Genomic DNA, 19,456 nt, shown 5'->3' on the forward strand with positions numbered 1-19,456 from the left:
AATGGTGTGCTGTTGTAGTCTGCCAAACTGGCCACTGCCTCACAGAGGCCAAATGTCACCTCCACATATCTTCCTCTGGACCAAAGCTCCACCACCGAACATGAGAACATTGCCTTCTACACAATTGAAGAACTTACTTGTTCAGGAATTCTTCCTTCCACAGCTTCCAACATTTTAGTTTCCCAGCCATGCAGAGACCTCTTTTATCTTCTGCTCCAGATCCACAAGGACTGTGTGAGCAAACCAATTGTTTCACCCCATTTCTGCCTCACTAAACTTCTTTCTTTCTATCCTATACTAACTGTTACAAATGTCTACAGATGTACGGTGGAGAGCACTCTGACCAGTTGCATCAGAGCCTGGCATGGAACCTCCAAAGCACAGGGTTGCAAGAGGCTGCAGAAGGTTTATAGAATCAGCCAGCTCCATCACAGGGGATTTCTTTCCCTGCCATCGAGGGCATTTTCAAAGAGTGGTGCCTCAAGAAGGCTATATCCATCTCTGAGGACCCTCACCCTCCAGGACATATCACAATTGGGAAAGAGGCACGGAGCCTAAAGGTCAATTTATACTTGTGCATCAAATCGACGTCATAGGTACGGCGTAGTCGCGTATCCTACGCTGTACCCTACGCCGTAGCCTGCACCTCCCCAAAAATGTAACTACACATCACGGTGATGCAGACCGCAACAACTGTGATTGGTCTGTTTGGTAGCATCGCATTTCTTCCTACGCTGCAAGAGCTTCCCATTGGGCGACTGAAGGGCAAGGAAGGAACTCTGGCTGCAGTGCTTTCCATAAAGCTTCACAGACCTCCGAAATTATGGAGGACCCTGTGCTTGACGCCAGTTTGTAGCTGGCTGCTACAGCCTGCTGACTTCCACCTGAAGCTAAAACTCGAATGGTGACTGCCAGTCCCTGAGTATACTGTGCGTACACTAATGCGAAAGAAATGGTTGGAGACAATGAACCAAATCGTCAAATCTACCTGCCGACATTCGAAAATATTTGAAATGCATTTCCTCGTCCATGTCTCTCAGTGGCCGGACAAGCACAGAAAATTCACCCTCCTTCAGTTTCAGTCACCATTGTTTGAAGTTTGAGTTTCTTCGTGTTGAGCTTCAACACGAAGAAACTCAACACAGCAGCATAGAAATCCCACCGCCAACTAGTGTTTTGGCGGTGAATTGCAGAGCGAAGCAGACACACCAACGCACAAGTATAAATGCTCACAACGGCGTAGCCCACTTACTTAAGCTAGTACGCACAAATATAAATACTTACAATGCGCATAGGTCACTTGCGTAGGTTACCGCGTCGAGTTAACGCACAAGTATAAATCAGCCTTAAGGGTCCACAGTCGACAATTTAGGAACAGCTTTTTCCCATCTACAATCAGATTTTTGAACAATCCATTATTATTCCCTTTTTCTGCATTATTTTATTACATAACTTACAGTAATTGTTTTTGCATTGTACTGCTGCAACAAAACAACAAATTTCAAGTCATTTAGAACAGTGATAACTTGATTTTGATTTTCCATTTGATTCTTTTTCCCCCAATACACACACTTGATGACACTTCCGACACCTCTGAAAATTTGGCAGCTTCCATGTCCCTGGTCACCATGATATACATTTCTATCCCGCGTCAGGAGAGTCTGAAGCCCTCTGCTTCTTTCTGAAACACTTTTCCTCCACCAACATACACATTCACTTGGTGGAACTTCTCTCTAAACCTCAGGGTTGTAAGTAGTGACATATGTGCGCTGATAATACATTTTACTTTGAAATCAAAGGTATTACAAAGGGCATTCATATGAGCTGAGCTACACTTGTCTTTTTGAGGAATTAATTTCAGTCCTATCAAAGCCCACTCCTCACACCTTTTTCTAGTACATTGACAACTGCATCGGTAATGTTTCCTGCACTCATGCAGATCTTAAAAATTGTATCAAGCTCCTGATGCAGGGTTTCATCAACAATTCCTTTCCACCCACAGATGCTGCTCAACCCACTGAGGTCCCACCGGCAGCTGGTTTGTTGGTTGAAGCATCATTTCTGCAACTAGTTTGCACTCTGCACTCACCTTCACATGACCCATCTCTGACCCTTCCCTTTCTGGATTTCTCTTTCTCCGTTTGGGAGGACAGGATAGCTAGCACATCCCTTAAAAGCCACAGGCTCCCATAGGTACCTTGACTGGATATTTCTTCCCAACCTGCCTCCTGTAAGGACTCCATTCCACTCTGCAAGTTTCTCTGTCACATTTGCTCCGATGACGACACATTCCTTTGAAGTGCCTCACTTCCTCCTTGACCACGGCTTTCTCTCCACCGTAGAATACAGATCCCTAGACCGCATCTCATCTATTTCCTGCACTTCTGCTCCAGGCAAGAGCAAGAATAAGTTCCACCCCCTTGTATTCCACCAGGTATTGCATTCAGTGGAGCATCCACTGCAATTTCTGCTCCAAGAAGATCCCACCACTATACACACATTCCTCTCTTCTTTCAGCATTTCAGTGAAACATCTTCTTCACATCTTCTCTATCTCGGCCTTTCAGTATTAGATATGTTTCAATGAGATCCCCCCCCAACATTTTTCTAAAATCTAACCAGTACAGGCACAGGGCCATCAAATGCTAACCCTTTCATTCCCAGAATCATTCTTAAGAACTTCCTCTCGACCATCTCCAATGCAAGTACACTTTTTCTCGGGGAGGTAGTCACCCCTAGGTTGCAGGAGGCAGATGAAAGGGTGACTGTCCCGAGAGGGAAGGGAAATAGGCGGCTGCCACAGACTATCCCTGTGGCCATAACAAGTATACCACTTTGACTACTGCTGGGGGAGGGGGGAATGACCATCCCGGTGGGAGCCACAGCAACTGAGACTTTGGTACTGAGGGAAAGGGCCAGAGGGGGAATGCAATGGTGATAGGAGATTCCATCGTCAGAGGAGTACATAGGAGAGTCTTTGGACCCGATAGGAGACCAGGATGGTATGTTGTCTACCAAGTGCCAGGATCAGGGACGTCTTGGGTCATGTCCACGACATTCTAGAGGAGGAGGGTAAGCAGCCAGACATCTTGGTACATATTGGTACCAATGATATAGGAAAGGAAAGAGAGCAGGTCCTAAAGAGAGAATTTAGAGAGCTAGGTAGAAGGCTGAAAAACAGGACCTCCAGGGTACCAATCTCTGGGTTGGTACCCGTGCCACGCAATAATGAGGGCAAGAATAGAATGAGATGGCAGATGAAGCGTGGCTGAGGAACTGATGCAGGGGACAGGATTTCAGATATATGGATCATTGAGATCTCTTCTGGGAAAGGTACAAAAGGGAGGGGCTACACTTGAACCTGAGAGGGACCAATATCCTTGCAGGCAGGTTTGCTAGAGCTGATGGGGAGGGCTTAAACTAATTTGGCAGTGGTATGGGAACCAGAATGATAGGGCTGAGGACAGGGATGTTGGTTTACAAGCAGAGGTAGTGTATGAGTTTGTCAGAAAGGACAGGCAGATGATAGGGCAAAATTGCAGTCAGTGGGATGGGTTGCAGTATAACCCATCCCAATGACAAAATTGAAAAGGGCAACAAATACAGGATTCACGGTGTTAGTACAGGGCTACGGTAGGAAACATTGTCACATGGTGTGAGCAGAATTATCTGCAGCTTAATGTGAAAAAGACTAAGGAGCTGGTGGTAGACCTGAGGAGAGCTAAGGCACCGGTGACCCCTGTTTCCATCCAGGGGCTCAGTGTGGGCATGGTGGAGGATTACAAATACCTGGGGATACGAATTGACAATAAACTGGACTGGTCAAAGAACACTGAGGCTGTCTACAAGAAGGGTCAGAGCCGTCTCTATTTCCTGAGGAGACTGAGGTCCTTTAACATCTGTCGGATGATGCTGAGGATGCTCTACAAGTCTGTGGTGGTCAGTGCGATCATGTTTGCTGTTGTGTGCTGGGGCAGCAGGCTGAGGGTAGCAGACACCAACAGAATCAACAAACTCATTCGTAAGGCCAGTGATGTTATGGGGATGGAACTGGACTCTCTGACGGTGGTGTCTGAAAAGAGGATGCTGTCCAAGTTGCATGCCATCTTGGACAATGTCTCCCATCCACTACATAATGTACTGGTTGGGCACAGGAGTACATTCAGCCAGAGACTCATTCCACCGAGCTGCAACACAGAGCGTCATAGGAAATCATTCCTGCCTGTGGCCATCAAACTTTACAACTCCTCCCTTGGAGGGTCAGACACCTGGAGCTAATAGGATGGTCCTGGACTTATTTCCTGGCATAACTTACATAATATTACTTAATTATTTATGGTTTTATTATTATTTAATTTAATTATTTATGGTGCAACTGTAATGAAAACCAATTTCCCCCTGGATCAATGAAGTATGACTATTATATTTGAATGCACGCAGTATACGAAATAAGGTAGATGATCTTGTAGCGCAGTTAGAGACTGGCGGGTATGACATTATGGGTATCACGAAGTCATGGCTGAAAGACAATTGTAGTTAAGAGCTTACATCCAAGGATACAGAATCTATCGAAAAGACAGGCAGGAAGGCAGAGGAGGACGAGTGGCTCTGCTGCAAAAAAAAATGAAATCCAACCTTTAGAAAGAGGTGACATAGAATTGGAAGATGTAGAATCCATATGGGTAAAGTTAAGAAACTGCAAGGGCAAGAAGATCCTATTGGGAGTAATTTACAGGCCTCCCAACAGTGGCCAGGATGTGGTCTACAAATTACAGCAGGTGATAGAAAAAACGTATCAAAAAGGCAACGTTATGTTAGTCATGGCGTTTTCAATATGCAGATAGATTGGCAAAATGAAGTTGAAGCTGGATCCCAAGTGAGAAAATTTGTGGAATGCCTCCAAGATGGCATTTTGGAGCACCTTGAGGTTGAGCCCACTAGGAGATCAGCTATTCTGGATTAGGTGTTGTCTAATGAACCAGATACGAATAGAGAGCTGAAGATAAAGGAACCCTTAAGAATCAGTGATTATAATATGATAGAATTCACCCTGCAATTTGAGAGGGAGAAGCTAAAGTCAGATGTATCAGTGTTAAAGGGAATAACAGAGGCACGAGAGAGGAGCTGGCCAAAGTTGATTGGAAAAGGACACTAGCAGGGATGCCAGTGGAACAGCAATGGTTGGGAGTTTCTGAGAGCAATTTGGAAGATGCAGTACAGATACATGCCAAAGGTGTGGTATTCTAACAATATATACAAAATGCTGGAGAAACTCAGCAGGCCAGGCAGCATCAATGGAAAAGCGCATATTCAATGTTTCGGGCAGAGACCCTTCGTCAGTACTGGAGAGAAAAGGTGCTGTAAATAACTCCCATCTGAGTCTTCTTACCCTTGAAGTTTCTTTATGTACTAACAAGGACCCTTTTTCTCCAGTCCCGATGAACGGGCTCAGCCCAAAATGTCAAATATACTCTTTTCATAGATGCTGCCTGGCCTGTGAGGTCCGTCAGCATTTTGTGTGGGTTGCTTGGATTTCCAGCATCTGCAGATTCTCTCCTGTTTGTGAAGTGTTCTGAAGACAGGATGATGCAACTGCAGCTGACAAGGGAAGTCACAGCCAACATAAAAGCAAAAGGGAGGGTGTACAACAGAGCAAAAATTAGTCAGAAGTTAAAGGATTGGGAAATTTTAAAAACTATCAGAAGGTAACTAAAAAAACCAAAAGGGAGGGAAACATGAAATGTGAAAGTAAGCTAGCCAACAATATCAAAAATAATACCAAATTTTTTTCAGATATATAAAGAGTTAAAGAGAGGCGAGAGTAGCCATTGAACTGCTGGAAGATGATGCTGCAGAGATAGTAATGGGGACAAGGAAATAGCGGGCAAACTGAGTAAGTATTTTGTATCAGTCTTCACTGTGGAACACGCTAGTAGCATGCCAGAAGTTCAAGAGCATCAAGGGGCAGAAGTGAGTGCAGCTGCTATTAGTATGGAGAAGGTGCTTGGGAAACTGAACGGTCTGAAGGTAGATAAGTCACCTGGACTAGATGGACTACATCCAAGAATCTCCTGCCCTTCCTCCTAACCATCGAATCTCCTACCACTATTGCTCTGCCTGTCTTTACCCTTCCCTGCTCAGGCTCAGAGCCAGCCACAATGCCACTGACCTGGCTGCTGTTGCTGTCCCTTAAAAGGTCATTCCTCCCCACAGTATTCAAAAAGAATATACTCATTGCCGAGGGGAATAGCCACAGAGGTACCCTGCACTGACTGCTTACTCCCTTTCCTTCTGCTGAGGTTTTCAGGCTGCTGGCTGGCCCCAAGTGCATCAGGCTCCAGACCCTGCTCCTTGAACTTGTTAGTCAGCAGCTGCAGTTGGATCCACCTCCTGCAGATGTAGTGAACAGGGAGACTGTAAGCTACCCTGAAATCCCACATCGCACAGGACTGGTGTTGCACTACCATCCTGCCTATGCACGTTACACCTCTAACTTTTAGCCTCTGCCTGTTCTTGCTTTAGCCTGTTGAGCCAAGCCTGACCACTCTAACACTGTCTACTGCAACAATAGCCACGACAACAATGGCCACTTTACTTATACCCACTTCTTTTTATTGGCCCCTGCTGAGTGCCTGAGAGATCTTTATGATTGCAGCCCGCTGAGAAGTTCCAAAAGGCCTTGAGCTCTTTTTAAACCTGGTGAGGGAAGCCCACAAGGAATTGTCTCCAAGTCACTCCGTGATCTCCTGCTGGGCAGACAAGCCCTAACAGGCGTCAGGCACTTTTTAAATTGGTACATCAAAGTCACCTGAGGTGTTTTTGTTTTCCACCGCTGCTCCCTGATCTGACAAGTTAGTTTTCTCAATAAGTTTGGTTTTTATTTCACATTTCTTGTAATAACCCCGAGAGCCTTCTTTCCACCCGATCCAATACAGGCATTTTCCACCTTTAAAAAAACAAACTGTTTGCTGTAATTAACTTGGGGCAGTTATAGAAACAATTCCTTACCTTGAAACTCCATTCCCAATATCTAAAAAAAAAATCGAATGTTCCATGAATCTTCCCAGGTTCAACTTGGGCAGTATCCTGGTGAATCTCTTCTGCACTTTCTCCTATGCAATCTTGACTGTTGTATTCTGTGGTGATCAAAGCTGAACACAATATTCCAGCTATGGCCTCACCAATGTATATGCTTGCCAATTTTGTGTTTCATAGACTAGGTCTCCGAGATCCCACCGGACTGCAGAGAACTGTTGTCTCTCCCTGCTCAACAACATTCCCACATTCTATTGTTTCTGCCAGAGTGGATGCCTTCACGCGTTCCCAAATTATACTTCATCTATCAATCTGTTGCCAATTAAATTTTAATATATCTTTCTCACTTTACAGAAACACGAGAAATTCTCAGAAATTCCCATCATAATGAGCTTGGTCTCGTTAATATGATGCATTTCTCCTGACCATTTTCCAGGGGATGTGTTGCCCTTTAGCACCATCATTATGCTTCATACTTCTTCTTTCTCAAAGCGGATGTTTTAAATTCCTGCTGCCTTTTGCCCCTTGACTTTTCATTATTATTGCAATGTTCAATGTTTTTTTTAAAGCTGACATGTTTATTCAGTGTCTAGCATTTGCTTAGTTATGGAGTAATAGGGCATGGTAACAGGCCCTTCAGCCCAACTGGTCCCTGCTGACCACAGCATCCTCCCTGCTAGCCCCAGTTGCTTGTGTTCTGCCCAGAACCCTTATAAGCCCTTCGCCTCCATGTACCTATGCAAAAGCCTCTTAAATGCTGTAATTCTACCCAGCTAGACCATTTCCTCTAGCAATTCATTCCATGTATTCACTATCCTCAGTGTAAAAAAGTTATCTCTCAAGTGTTTTTTAAATCTCTCCCGTTGTATCTGTGTCCTCGTCCTAGGAAAATGACTATGATTGCCCACCTTATCCACACCCTTCATGATTTTGCGAACTTCTTTTAGCTCTTCTCTCATTCTATGCTCCAAGGGATAAAGATCCAGAGTGGCCAATCTCTCCCTATAATTCAGACCTTTGTTCCAGGCAGCATCCTCGTAAATCTCTTCTGAACCTTCTCCAGCTTGACAGTGCCTTTCCTATAACAGGGTGATCAGAACAGTATACAATTTTGGGGCACCATGATAGCGTAGTGGTTAGCATGACGCTATTACAGCTCGGGGTGCTGGAGTCTGGAGTTCGATCCTGGCATCCTCTGTAAGGAGTCTCTGTACATCCCCCCCTGGAAGGTGTGGATCTCAGGACCTTCCTGTTTCCTCCCACTGTCCAAAAAGACGTATTGGGTAGGTTAACTGGTTATTGCAAATCTTCCCATGATTAGGTTAGGGCAGATGGGGCTCGTCAGCTGTGGTTGGCAACTCATCTCGGAGAAGCAAAGCACTGATTTCAAACCTCCATTGTCGTGCTTATGGGGAAGGCTTCAGGAGTTAACCCAGAGGGAAAAATCCAGAGCTGGAGTCCCTAGGACAGTCCTATGTTGAGTTCAATGCTGACTGGCAACTTGTGTGACGCTGCTGGCACCAAACAGTATCGGTCTCTGCCGTTCCTTTGGGTTTATTAGATACCTGGAGAGGGGGAGCTTGCTACGTGGGCAACAGCTTGCATATCTAGACAGTTAGGTCGTTAACATCCATGGCCAACCTATACCGACGGAGGCCTCAGGGTTAGGGTTAAATCGGGATTGTCAGAGGTTGCTGGGCAGTGCAGCTCGAAGGGCTGGAAAGGCCTATTCCACTCCATCTCTAAATTTAAAAAAAGACAACAAAAAAAAATACTCCTAGAGCTGTTTTACCAACAACTTATAAAACTGCACTATAATCTCCCTGTCCTAAACTCCATGCCTGACTGAAAACGGCCAGTACGCTAAAGACCTTCTTCATCACCCTGTCTACTTAACGTGGCTGTTTTCAGCCATTTACACTTGTATTCCCAGGTCACTCTGTTCCACAACACTTGTCAGTGCCCTTCCATTCACTGTATAGCTCCTGTTCTGGTTGAATGTACAAATGCATCACCTCACATTCACCTAAGTTGAAATCCATTTGCCAGGGGTTGCAAATCTTTTTGAAAGCACGCATCCAAATTGGCGATAATGTTCTAAAAGTTTCTCCCACATGATATAGTAATTTTGAACAGAGATTATCACCGATTCATGAATTAGTAATCATAATTATGAACTTTTTTTTAAAGGAGAAAGGATGAGTTCTGTTGCTTATTCATTGTTTGACCTTCAATAAAAGTATCATAGAAACAGACTGAAAGAAATGAACCATTTTAGAAAACTTGTTCTAAAAGTATTAATATTAATCTTTTAAAAAGACGATTGAAAAATAACAATTTCTGAATAGTACTATTATTGTAACTGTTTACGATTAAATACTGCTGTATACACCAGATCTGCAAGGATTTCAAATTGTAATCATCCAAAGTCACATGGTCTCACAACTATCTAGCTGGCATGTGATATTTCCTGTGAAAACATCTCATCTCATTATTCCCAGGTTTTTAAAAAAATCATTCACTGCTTCATTTGGTAGTAAAGATAATCGTTATGTATGTTTTTACTATGGGTGAGTTTTAATTGAGGGACATATACCGCATGCCATCAAAATGTTTACGTGTGCCGTAGGTTCACCTCCCCTGACCAGTTGCCATTGCTCAGCCTCTCTCCGTGACTGATCAAGATTTTATTGCAAGTCATGTTAACCAGCAAGACCCCCTATATCATCAGCAAACTTTCTACTCTTGCCATGTACGTTCACATGCAAATCATTTACATAAGTCATGAATAAAAGCGGTCCCAACACTGACTCCTGGGGCACCCCATTCAGTCAGACTTATAGCCATCACCCTCTGCTTCCCTTCATCGAGTCAATTCTGAATTCTATGGCACCCAGGTTTCCAGATCAGTCTGCCATGTGGAACTTATCAAAGGCTTTACTAAATCCACATAGACAACATCTACTGCAACATCTTCATATATCCCTTTAGTTAGCTCTTTGAAAAATTTCAAAAGATATGTCAGACATATCCTCTCATGCATACAATGATATTGATTAATCCTGATCAGGCCTTGACTATCCAAGTGATGGCAGATCTTGTACCTCAGAATTCCCTTCAGTAACCTCCCTACAATGAAGTCAGCCTGTCCTTCAAATGGGGTTTAAATGGTCCCATTTATTATCAGAGAACGCATGCAGTATACAACCTGAAATACTTAAGTCTTCACAGACATCCACAAAAAACAGAAGAACCCCAAAGCCCCCTTTCCCCCCTCCCCAGTGCAAGCAGCAGCGAGCTTCAACACATCAACCTCCCCCTTCCCCCCATCTATTTCAACAAATCAGCGTCAGCGCCCGCATCCTACAAGCAACAGCAATGCACCCAAAGAGAGACCATGATCTTGCTACCCTTCTTGAATAGTGAAACAATATTAGCCTCCTTCCAGTCTCCTGGAACTTCATCAGTAGCTAACAACGAAGCAAATATTTCTACAAGTACCTCTGCGATTTCTTCCCTGGCCTCCCATAAGATTGAGGGATGCACATTGACAGGTTATAGGAATTTGCCCAACTTAATGCACCAAAAGGCTGCAAGTACCTCCTGCCTCGCAGTATGCAAGATCTTACTACTGGTTACCCTCATTACTTCGGTATCCATGATTTTCCCCTGAGTACACGCTAAGGAAAATAGACATTAAAAACATCACCCTTCTCCTGCGGCTTCACAAAAGACCATCAGGGATGCCGATATGACGTTTGCTAATCACAGCTCCTACATTCATATCAAAGTAATGATAACAAGGGTAGCAGCACTGAACCGTGTGGAATACCACTGATCTCAGGCTTCTGATCACAAAGCAATTCTCCAGCATCACACTCTGCCTTCAGTTGTCAAGCCAACATTTGATCCAACTTGCTAACCTGCCTTAAGTTTTGCGGGCTCCAACCTTTTCAACTAGCTTTCCACATGGTACTGTCTCAGAAGCCTTACTTGCTCTATGTAAACTAACATCATCAATAAGTTGTTATTTCTTCAAAAACTCAAAACACATTAGTCAAACATGATTTTTATTTTTTTACCATCCTTGATCAACCCCAAGTCTGGACTCATCCCATTCCTCAATTATTTCTTTAATAACTTTCCTACCTGAGATAGAACTATAATTCCATGTCGTTTCCCTGCTGCTGCTGCTGCTGCTGCTGGATACAAGCACGTAGCTTCTGGTTGTTAACTTCCTCTGATAATCCCTATTTTCTTTATTTTGTATTAGTCATCCTTCACTGATGTCTCAATATTTCCCAATCCTTTTGCCTATCACTAATCTTCCCATCAATGTTTGCCTTGATTTTGAAATTAGCCTCAACTTCCTTAGTTAACCACAGTCTTCATTTCCAAATGGATTTATTTTCTGACGAAAATTATGAAATATCAACTTCGATGCCTGCTACTCTTTTATCTTCCATTTTACACACTGTTCAGTTCATTACGTTCCATAGCATGGGAAATGGCCACAAAAGAGACTGCGGATGTTGGAATCTTGAGCAAAATGCTTGCTGCTGGATATACACTGGGAATGGAAAACCGTCCTTGGCTCACTGTGTCAATGTTGGCCATCAGTTACCTTCCATACTAATCTCATTTTCCACAATCTGCCCCTAGTAGTTTTTGCTTCGGTGTTTTAATTGCTCATCTAAATTTATCTTAAATATTCTGATATTTTTTTTTTACCTTCACCATTGCTTCAGGCAGCAAATTCCAGACTTCTCACAATCAAAGAGTCACACAGCAGGGAAAAAAGCCCTTCGGCCCGCCAAGTCGGTGCTGACCAATAATCCTACACCGATCATATTTTATTCTCCCCACATTCTACCAGCTCCTCTCCAGATATGACCACTCACTAACACACCAGGGTCAATACTTACAGGGTAAGTCTTAGAGAGTCGAGTACCCCCGAACAGCCCACCGAGTCCGCACAGATCCTCTACTAGTCCCACAAAATTCTCCCCACATTCCCTTCAGCTTCACCCATATTCTACCACCAACTTACACTGGCCATTTAACATACCAATCTCACCGCATCAGTAAAGAAGCCACAATAATCAAAGACCCCACCCACTCTGGACATTCTCTTTCCTCCCCTCATCCATCAGGCAGACCTTACAAAAGCCTGAACCACCAGGCTCAAGGGGAGTTTGAACCCCACTGGTAAAAGACTACTTACAGTAAATTGGACTCTTGGCCTCACAATTTATTGTTTACCACACTGTACTTTCTCTGTAGCTGTTACACTTTATTGTGCATTTTTATTGTTTTACCTAGTTCTACCAAAATGCACTGTGTAAAGATTTGACCTACATGAACAGTATGCAAGACAAACTTTTCACTGTATCTTGATAGATGTTATAATAATAAACCAGTTCCATTTCCATCCAGCATGTCTTTGGGATGTGGGAGGAAATCCATGCAATACAGGGAGAGCGTGCAAACTCCACACAGTCAACACCCGAGGTTCAGAGCTCCATCGATAGCCTTTGACATTCTGGGTTCCCTGGGCTTGCCGCCCTTTCCTTTCACCGTTATGGGAATGTGCTGGTCCTGAACTCTCACTATTTCACTTTTAAAAGATTTCACTTCTCAAGTGTAGATTTACCTGCAAGTATCAGGTCCCCGTTCAAGCTTGTGAGGTCCCAAATGACTCTGAAAATGATTTACCCCCTGCTTTCTGGAGCATCCTTATTCCTTTCCTTAACTTGGAGACTAACAGAGTTATGGTCACTATCTTGAGTATGCCTCAACACTGACACTTCATCCACTTGCTTGTTTCTATTTCTGCCCTACCCTGAGCAGGATTACCTACCCAAATGGACCACTACAAGTTCTCCTAAGTGCATATTATAAATGCCACCCATCCTAATTCTTCCACATTAACAAAATCCCACTTAATGTTGGGGTAATTGAAATTCCCTGACCATAGAATCAAATAACACGGAAACAAACCATTTGGCCCAATTGGTCTATGCTAGCCAAAATTCATATCTAACCAACACACACAAAATACTGGAGGAATTCAGCAGGCCAGATAGCATCTAGAAAAAGAGTACAGTAGATATTTCGAGCCGAATCCCTTCGGCAGGACTTCCCATGTAACTTATTCTCACTTTCCCACATTTGGCCCATATCCCTTTAAACCTTGACCATCCAGTCTCTGTAACCCTATTCCTCTTCCACCTCCCTGTCCTTGAACGTGGCAGCATAGGTAGATAAGAAGGCATATGGGATATGGCATTCATTGCTGGGGCATTGAATGCAAGAAGAGAGAGCATAAGCTTCAGCTTTATAAAATGTTGGTCAGTCCTCAGCTGGAGTATTGCCTGCAGTTCTGGTCACCATACTAGTGGCACTGGAGACAGTGAAAAAGAGATTCACTAGGATGTTGCCTGGGATGGAGTGTTTCGGTTTTAGGAAAGAATGGAGAGGCTAGTTCTGTTTTCCCTGGAGTGGAGGAGGTTAAGAGTGGACAGGACTGATGGAAATAAAATTATGGGTGTGTATAGGTAAGGTAGACTGCAGGAAACCTTTCCTCCTATCAGAGGTGGTTAAAATTAGAGAACACATTTAGTGTAAGATTTAGAGGTGATCAGAGGGAGTCTTTCTTTACCCAGAGTGGAGAGTACCCGGAATACACTGCAGCTACCACTGGGCAGGAAGCACACAAGCCCGCAGTCTCACACCATGAACTCAGGATCAGCTACTTCCCTTCAACCACTCGGTTCTTGAACTCACTAGCACAATGCTAATCATTACAGTTTAGAAACACAATAGCCAGTTTACTATGGAAGAGGTACAGTCGACGTTTCAGGCCGAGACCCTTCGTCAGGACTAACTGAAGGAAGAGTGAGTAAGGGATTTGAAAGTTGGAGGGGGAGGGGGAGATCCAAAATGATAGGAGAAGACAGGAGGGGGAGGGATGGAGCCAAGAGCTGGACAGGTGATTGGCAAAAGGGATATGAGAGGATCATGGGACAGGAGGTCCGGGAAGAAAGACAAGGGGGGGGGGAACCCAGAGGATGGGCAAGAGGTATATTCAGAGGGACAGAGGGAGAAAAAGGAGAGTGAGAGAAAGAATGTGTGCATAAAAATAAGTAACAGATGGGGTACGAGGGGGAGGTGGGGCCTAGCGGAAGTTAGAGAAGTCGATGTTCATGCCATCAAGTTGGAGGCTACCCAGACGGAATATAAGGTGTTGTTCCTCCAACCTGAGTGTGGCTTCATCTTTACAGTAGAGGAGGCCGTGGATAGACATGTCAGAATGGGAATGGGATGTGGAATTAAAATGTGTGGCCACTGGGAGATCCTGCTTTCTCTGGCGGACAGAGCGTAGGTGTTCAGCAAAGCGGTCTCCCAGTCTGCGTCGGGTCTCGCCAATATATAAAAGGCCACATCGGGAGCACCGGACGCAGTATATCACCCCAGTTGACTCACAGGTGAAGTGTTGCCTCACCTGGAAGGACTGTTTGGGGCCCTGAATGGTGGTAAGGGAGGAAGTGTAAGGGCATGTGTAGCACTTGTTCCGCTTACACGGATAAGTGCCAGAAGGGAGATCAGTGGGGAGGGATGGGGGGGACGAATGGACAAGGGAGTTGTGTAGGGAGCGATCCCGGCAGAATGCAGAGAGGGGGGGGGAGGGAAAGATGCGCTTAGTGGTGGGATCCCGTTGGAGGTGGCGGAAGTTACGGAGAATAATATGTTGGACCCGGAGGCTGGTGGGGTGGTAGGTGAGGACCAGGGGAACCCTATTCCTAGTGGGGTGGCGGGAGGATGGAGTGAGAGCAGATGTACATGAAATGGGGGAGATGCGTTTAAGAGCAGAGTTGATAGTGGAGGAAGGGAAGCCCCTTTCTTTAAAAAATGAAGACATCTCCCTCGTCCTAGAATGAAAAGCCTCATCCTGAGAGCAGATGTGGCGGAGATGGAGGAATTGCGAGAAGGGGATGGCGTTTTTGCAAGAGACAGGGTGAGAAGAGGAATAGTCCAGATAGCTGTGAGAGTCAGTAGGCTTATAGTAGACATCAGTGGATAAGCTGTCTCCAGAGACAGAGACAGAAAGATCTAGAAAGGGGAGGGAGGTGTCGGAAATGGACCAGGTAAACTTGAGGGCAGGGTGAAAGTTGGAGGCAAAGTTAATAAAGTCAACGAGTTCTGCATGCGTGCAGGAAGCAGCGCCAATGCAGTCGTCGATGTAGCGAAGGAAAAGTGGGGGACAGATACCAGAATAGGCACGGAACATAGATTGTTCCACAAACCCAACAAAAAGGCAGGCATAGCTAGGACCCATACGGGTACCCATAGCTACACCTTTAGTTTGGAGGAAGTGGGAGGAGCCAAAGGAGAAATTATTAAGAGTAAGGACTAATTCCGCTAGACGGAGCAGAGTGGTGGTAGAGGGGAACTGATTAGGTCTGGAATCCAAAAAGAAGTGTAGAGCTTTGAGACCTTCCTGATGGGGGATGGAAGTATATAAGGACTGGACATCCATGGTGAAAATAAAGCGGTGAAGGCCAGGGAACTTGAAATCATCGAAAAGTTTAAGAGCGTGAGAAGTGTCACGAACATAGGTCGGAAGGGATTGAACAAGGGGTGATAAAACAGTGTCAAGGTATGCAGGAGTGAGTTCGGTGGGGCAGGAGCAAGCTGAGACAATAGGTCGGCCAGGGCAGGCAGGTTTGTGGATCTTGGGTAGGAGGTAGAAACAGGAAGTGCGGGGTGTGGGAACTATAAGGTTGGTAGCAGTGGATGGGAGATCCCCTGAGCGGATAAAGTCAGTGATGGTGTGGGAGACAATGGCCTGGTGCTCCTTAGTGGGGTCACGATCGAGGGGTAAATAAAAGGAGGTATCCGCGAGTTGTCGCTGTGCCTCGGCAAGGTAGAGGTCAGTACGCCAGACTACAACAGCACCCACCTTATCGGCGGGTTTAATAATAAGGTTAGGATTAGTGCGGAGGGAGTGGAGAGCAGAGCGTTCGGAAGGAGTGAGGTTGGAATGTGGACAAGGTGCGGTGAAGTCGAGACGGTTGATGTCCCAACGGCAATTAGCGGTAAAGAGATCCAGAGCAGGCAGAAGACCAGACGGGGTGTCCATGAAGAAGAGGAGGGTTGAAGACGGGAGAAGGGGTCATCGGTGGGGGTGGAAGAGTCCTTGCCGAAGAAGTAGGCTCGGAGACGGCGGAAGAAAAGTTCCGCATCGTGGCGAACACGGAACTCGCTGAGGTGTGGGCGAAGGGGGACAAAGGTGAGGCCCTTACTGAGAACAGAGCGTTCTGCCTCCGACAGTTGAAGGTCAGAGGGGATGGTGAAGACCCGGCATGGATGAGAGCTGGGATCAGAGGGGGGAGGGAGGAGGCTGGGGGTGTCAATGGAGAGGGGAGGGTTGGGGTGAGAGGAAGATGGAGCCTCTGAGGACCCAGGAGCTGACCATGGGATCTGAAGGAGACGGGGTTGCAGAGTATTGGTGGGGGAAGGGGAGACGGGAGTCACAGCTTATCCACTGTTGTCTACTATAAGCCTTCTGACTCTCACAGCTATCTGGACTATTAATCTTCTCACCCTGTCTCTTGCAAAAACGCCATCCCCTTCTCGCAATTCCTCCATCTCCGCCGCATCTGCTCTCAGGATGAGGCTTTTCATTCTAGGACGAGGGAGATGTCTTCATTTTTTAAAGAAAGGGGCTTCCCTTCCTCCACTATCAACTCTGCTCTTAAACGCATCTCCCCCATTTCACGTACATCTGCTCTCACTCCATCCTCCCGCCACCCCACTAGGAATAGGGTTCCCCTGGTCCTCACCTACCACCCCACCAGCCTCCGGGTCCAACATATTATTCTCCGTAACTTCCGCCACCTCCAACGGGATCCCACCACTAAGCGCATCTTTCCCTCCCCCCCCTCTCTGCATTCCGCAGGGATCGCTCCCTACACAACTCCCTTGTCCATTCGTCCCCCCGATCCCTCCCCACTGATCTCCCTCCTGGCACTTATCCGTGTAAGCGGAACAAGTGCTACACATGCCCTTACACTTCCTCCCTTACCACCATTCAGGGCCCCAAACAGTCCTTCCAGGTGAGGCAACACTTCACCTGTGAGTCGACTGGGGTGATATACTGCGTCCGGTGCTCCCGATGTGGCCTTTTATATACTGGCGAGACCTGACGCAGATTGGGAGACCGCTTTGCTGAACATCTACGCTCTATCCGCCAGAGAAAGCAGGATCTCCCAGTGGCCACACATTTTAATTCCACATCCCATTCCCATTCTGACATGTCTATCCACGGCCTCCTCTACTGTAAAGATGAAGCCACACTCAGGTTGGAGGAACAACACCTTATATTCCGCCTGGGTAGCCTCCAATCTGATGGCATGAACATCGACTTCTCTAACTTCCGCTAGGCCCCACCTCCCCCTCGTACCCCATCTGTTACTTATTTTTATGCACACATTCTTTCTCTCACTCTCCTTTTTCTCCCTCTGTCCCTCTGAATATACCTCTTGCCCATCCTCTGGGTCCCCCCCCCACCTCCTTGTCTTTCTTCCCGGACCTCCTGTCCCATGATCCTCTCGTATCCCCTTTTGCCAATCACCTGTCCAGCTCTTGGCTCCATCCCTCCCCCTCCTGTCTTCTCCTATAATTTTGGATCTCCCCCTCCCCCTCCAACTTTCAAATCCCTTACTCACTCTTCCTTCAGTTAGTCCTGACGAAGGGTCTTGGCCTGAAACGTCGACTGCACCTCTTCTTACAGATGCTGCCTGGCCTGCTGCGTTCACCAGCAACTTTGATGTGTGTTGCTTGAATTTCCAGCATCTGCAGAATTCCTGTTGTTAGCCAGTTTACTATGTACCACTTTGACCACTCTGCACTAAAATCGACTTTTTTGTTCCAACTGTATTCTTTCTTATAAGAATTGTAAATAATTTATGCTTGCCTTTCTTGAGAGTGCTGCTTATGTGATGCTATCTGCTGGTGATGCTGCTGAAAATAAGTTTTACTTGCACCTGTTCATACATGTACCTGTGAATATGACAATAAACTCAACTATGACAATCACAAGAAAATCTGCAGATGCTGGAAATCCAAAGCAACACCCACAGAATGCTAGAGGAACTCAAACAGTCAAGTAGCGTCTAAGGAAAAAACAGTTGATGTTTTGGGCTGAGACCCTTCATCAGGACTGAACTTAACCATGATTTTGATGGAAACAGTCACGGACAGCATTTAATTGTCTAGGTAGGCACTTGAACTAATCAGGCAAAGCAAGCTTTGGGTCAAGTGCTGGAAGATGGGATTAATATAGATAGGCCACACTGGTTGGTGTAGACATAGTGGGCCAAATGACCTGTTCCTATTCTGAGTGACCATGATACTACCCTGCCACTCTGACGGAAACAGGGTTCTGAGTACTGCGCTAATGACCTCTAATATTTAGACCACGGTATACACCTGCACCCTGAAGAAATTTTGGATTGATGACTGACAAAACTAATAGAGCCTGATAGGTTTCTGCTGGAGGGGTGGATGAGACACACAGCTTTGCTCCATTTCAGGGTCAATGGAAGGCTGTCTCTGAAGAGGTGTGTGAATAGGATGCTGCCATTTATACCTGTGCTGGTCATTCTTTTTCAATTTTTAACCATTTATCACTTTCCTCTGGAAATTACCCTCTTCTCATTACTGCTATCGGGAAAAGGTATAGGAGTGTGAAGACCCACACTCAACATTTTAGGAACCCTCCTTCTCCTCTGCCATCAGATTTCTGAATGATCCATGAATCCATGGACACAACTTTGCTATTCTACTTTTGCATTATTTAATATTTTTATTGTAATTTATAGCAATGTTTTGTGTCTTGCACTGTAGTGCTGCCACATAACAACAAATTTCATGCCATTGAGCAGGTGACAGAAGAGTGTGTAGGGAAAAGCTTTGGATCTGGTATTCAGAACTTCATTTGTTTCATGATAGTTACGGAGGAAAGGCCTGGTTCTTGTATTGAGGTTCTAAGTTGGAGAAAGGCTAATTTTGATGACATCAGAAAAGATCTGGCAAGTGTGGGTTGGGGCAGGTTGTTTTCTGGCAAAGGGATGCTTGGTAAGTAGGACTTCAAAAGGGAAATTTTGAGAGTACAGAGCTTGTATGTTTATGTTAGAATAAAAGGCAAGGATAACAAGTCTAGGAAACCTTGGTTTTCGAAAGATACTGAGGCACTGGCTAACAAGAAGAGGGTGTGCAACAGCTTTAGGCAGCAAGGAGAAAATGAGTACAAGAAATGCAAGAGAACACAAGAGGAAATTCAGAATTTTTAATATATCTATAGATATATTAAGAGCAAAAGGATAGCAAGGGACAAAATTGGTCCACTTGAAAATCAT

General features: G+C 45.4%; 1 protein-coding gene across 5 annotated transcripts in view; it reads right to left on the reverse strand.

The window, feature by feature from the left end:
- The window catches only part of LOC140186406 (discoidin domain-containing receptor 2-like), a 118,355-nt gene that overhangs the window by 71,952 nt on the left and 26,947 nt on the right, over positions 1–19,456 (reverse strand). For 2 of the 5 annotated variants that reach the window (XM_072240644.1, XM_072240650.1), the window contains exon 2: positions 1,285–1,389. The exons of 1 other annotated variant lie outside the window; for it this stretch is intronic. The gene's annotated coding sequence lies outside the window, so the exon portion shown is untranslated. Of the gene's footprint in view, positions 1–1,284; positions 1,390–11,183; positions 11,269–19,456 lie in introns of those variants that run through there. 2 more of the 5 variants (XM_072240645.1, XM_072240649.1) reach the window with 2 other exon arrangements.

This window comes from Mobula birostris, chromosome 22 (assembly GCF_030028105.1).
Source record: "Mobula birostris isolate sMobBir1 chromosome 22, sMobBir1.hap1, whole genome shotgun sequence".
NCBI classification, from domain to species: Eukaryota; Metazoa; Chordata; class Chondrichthyes; order Myliobatiformes; family Myliobatidae; genus Mobula; species Mobula birostris.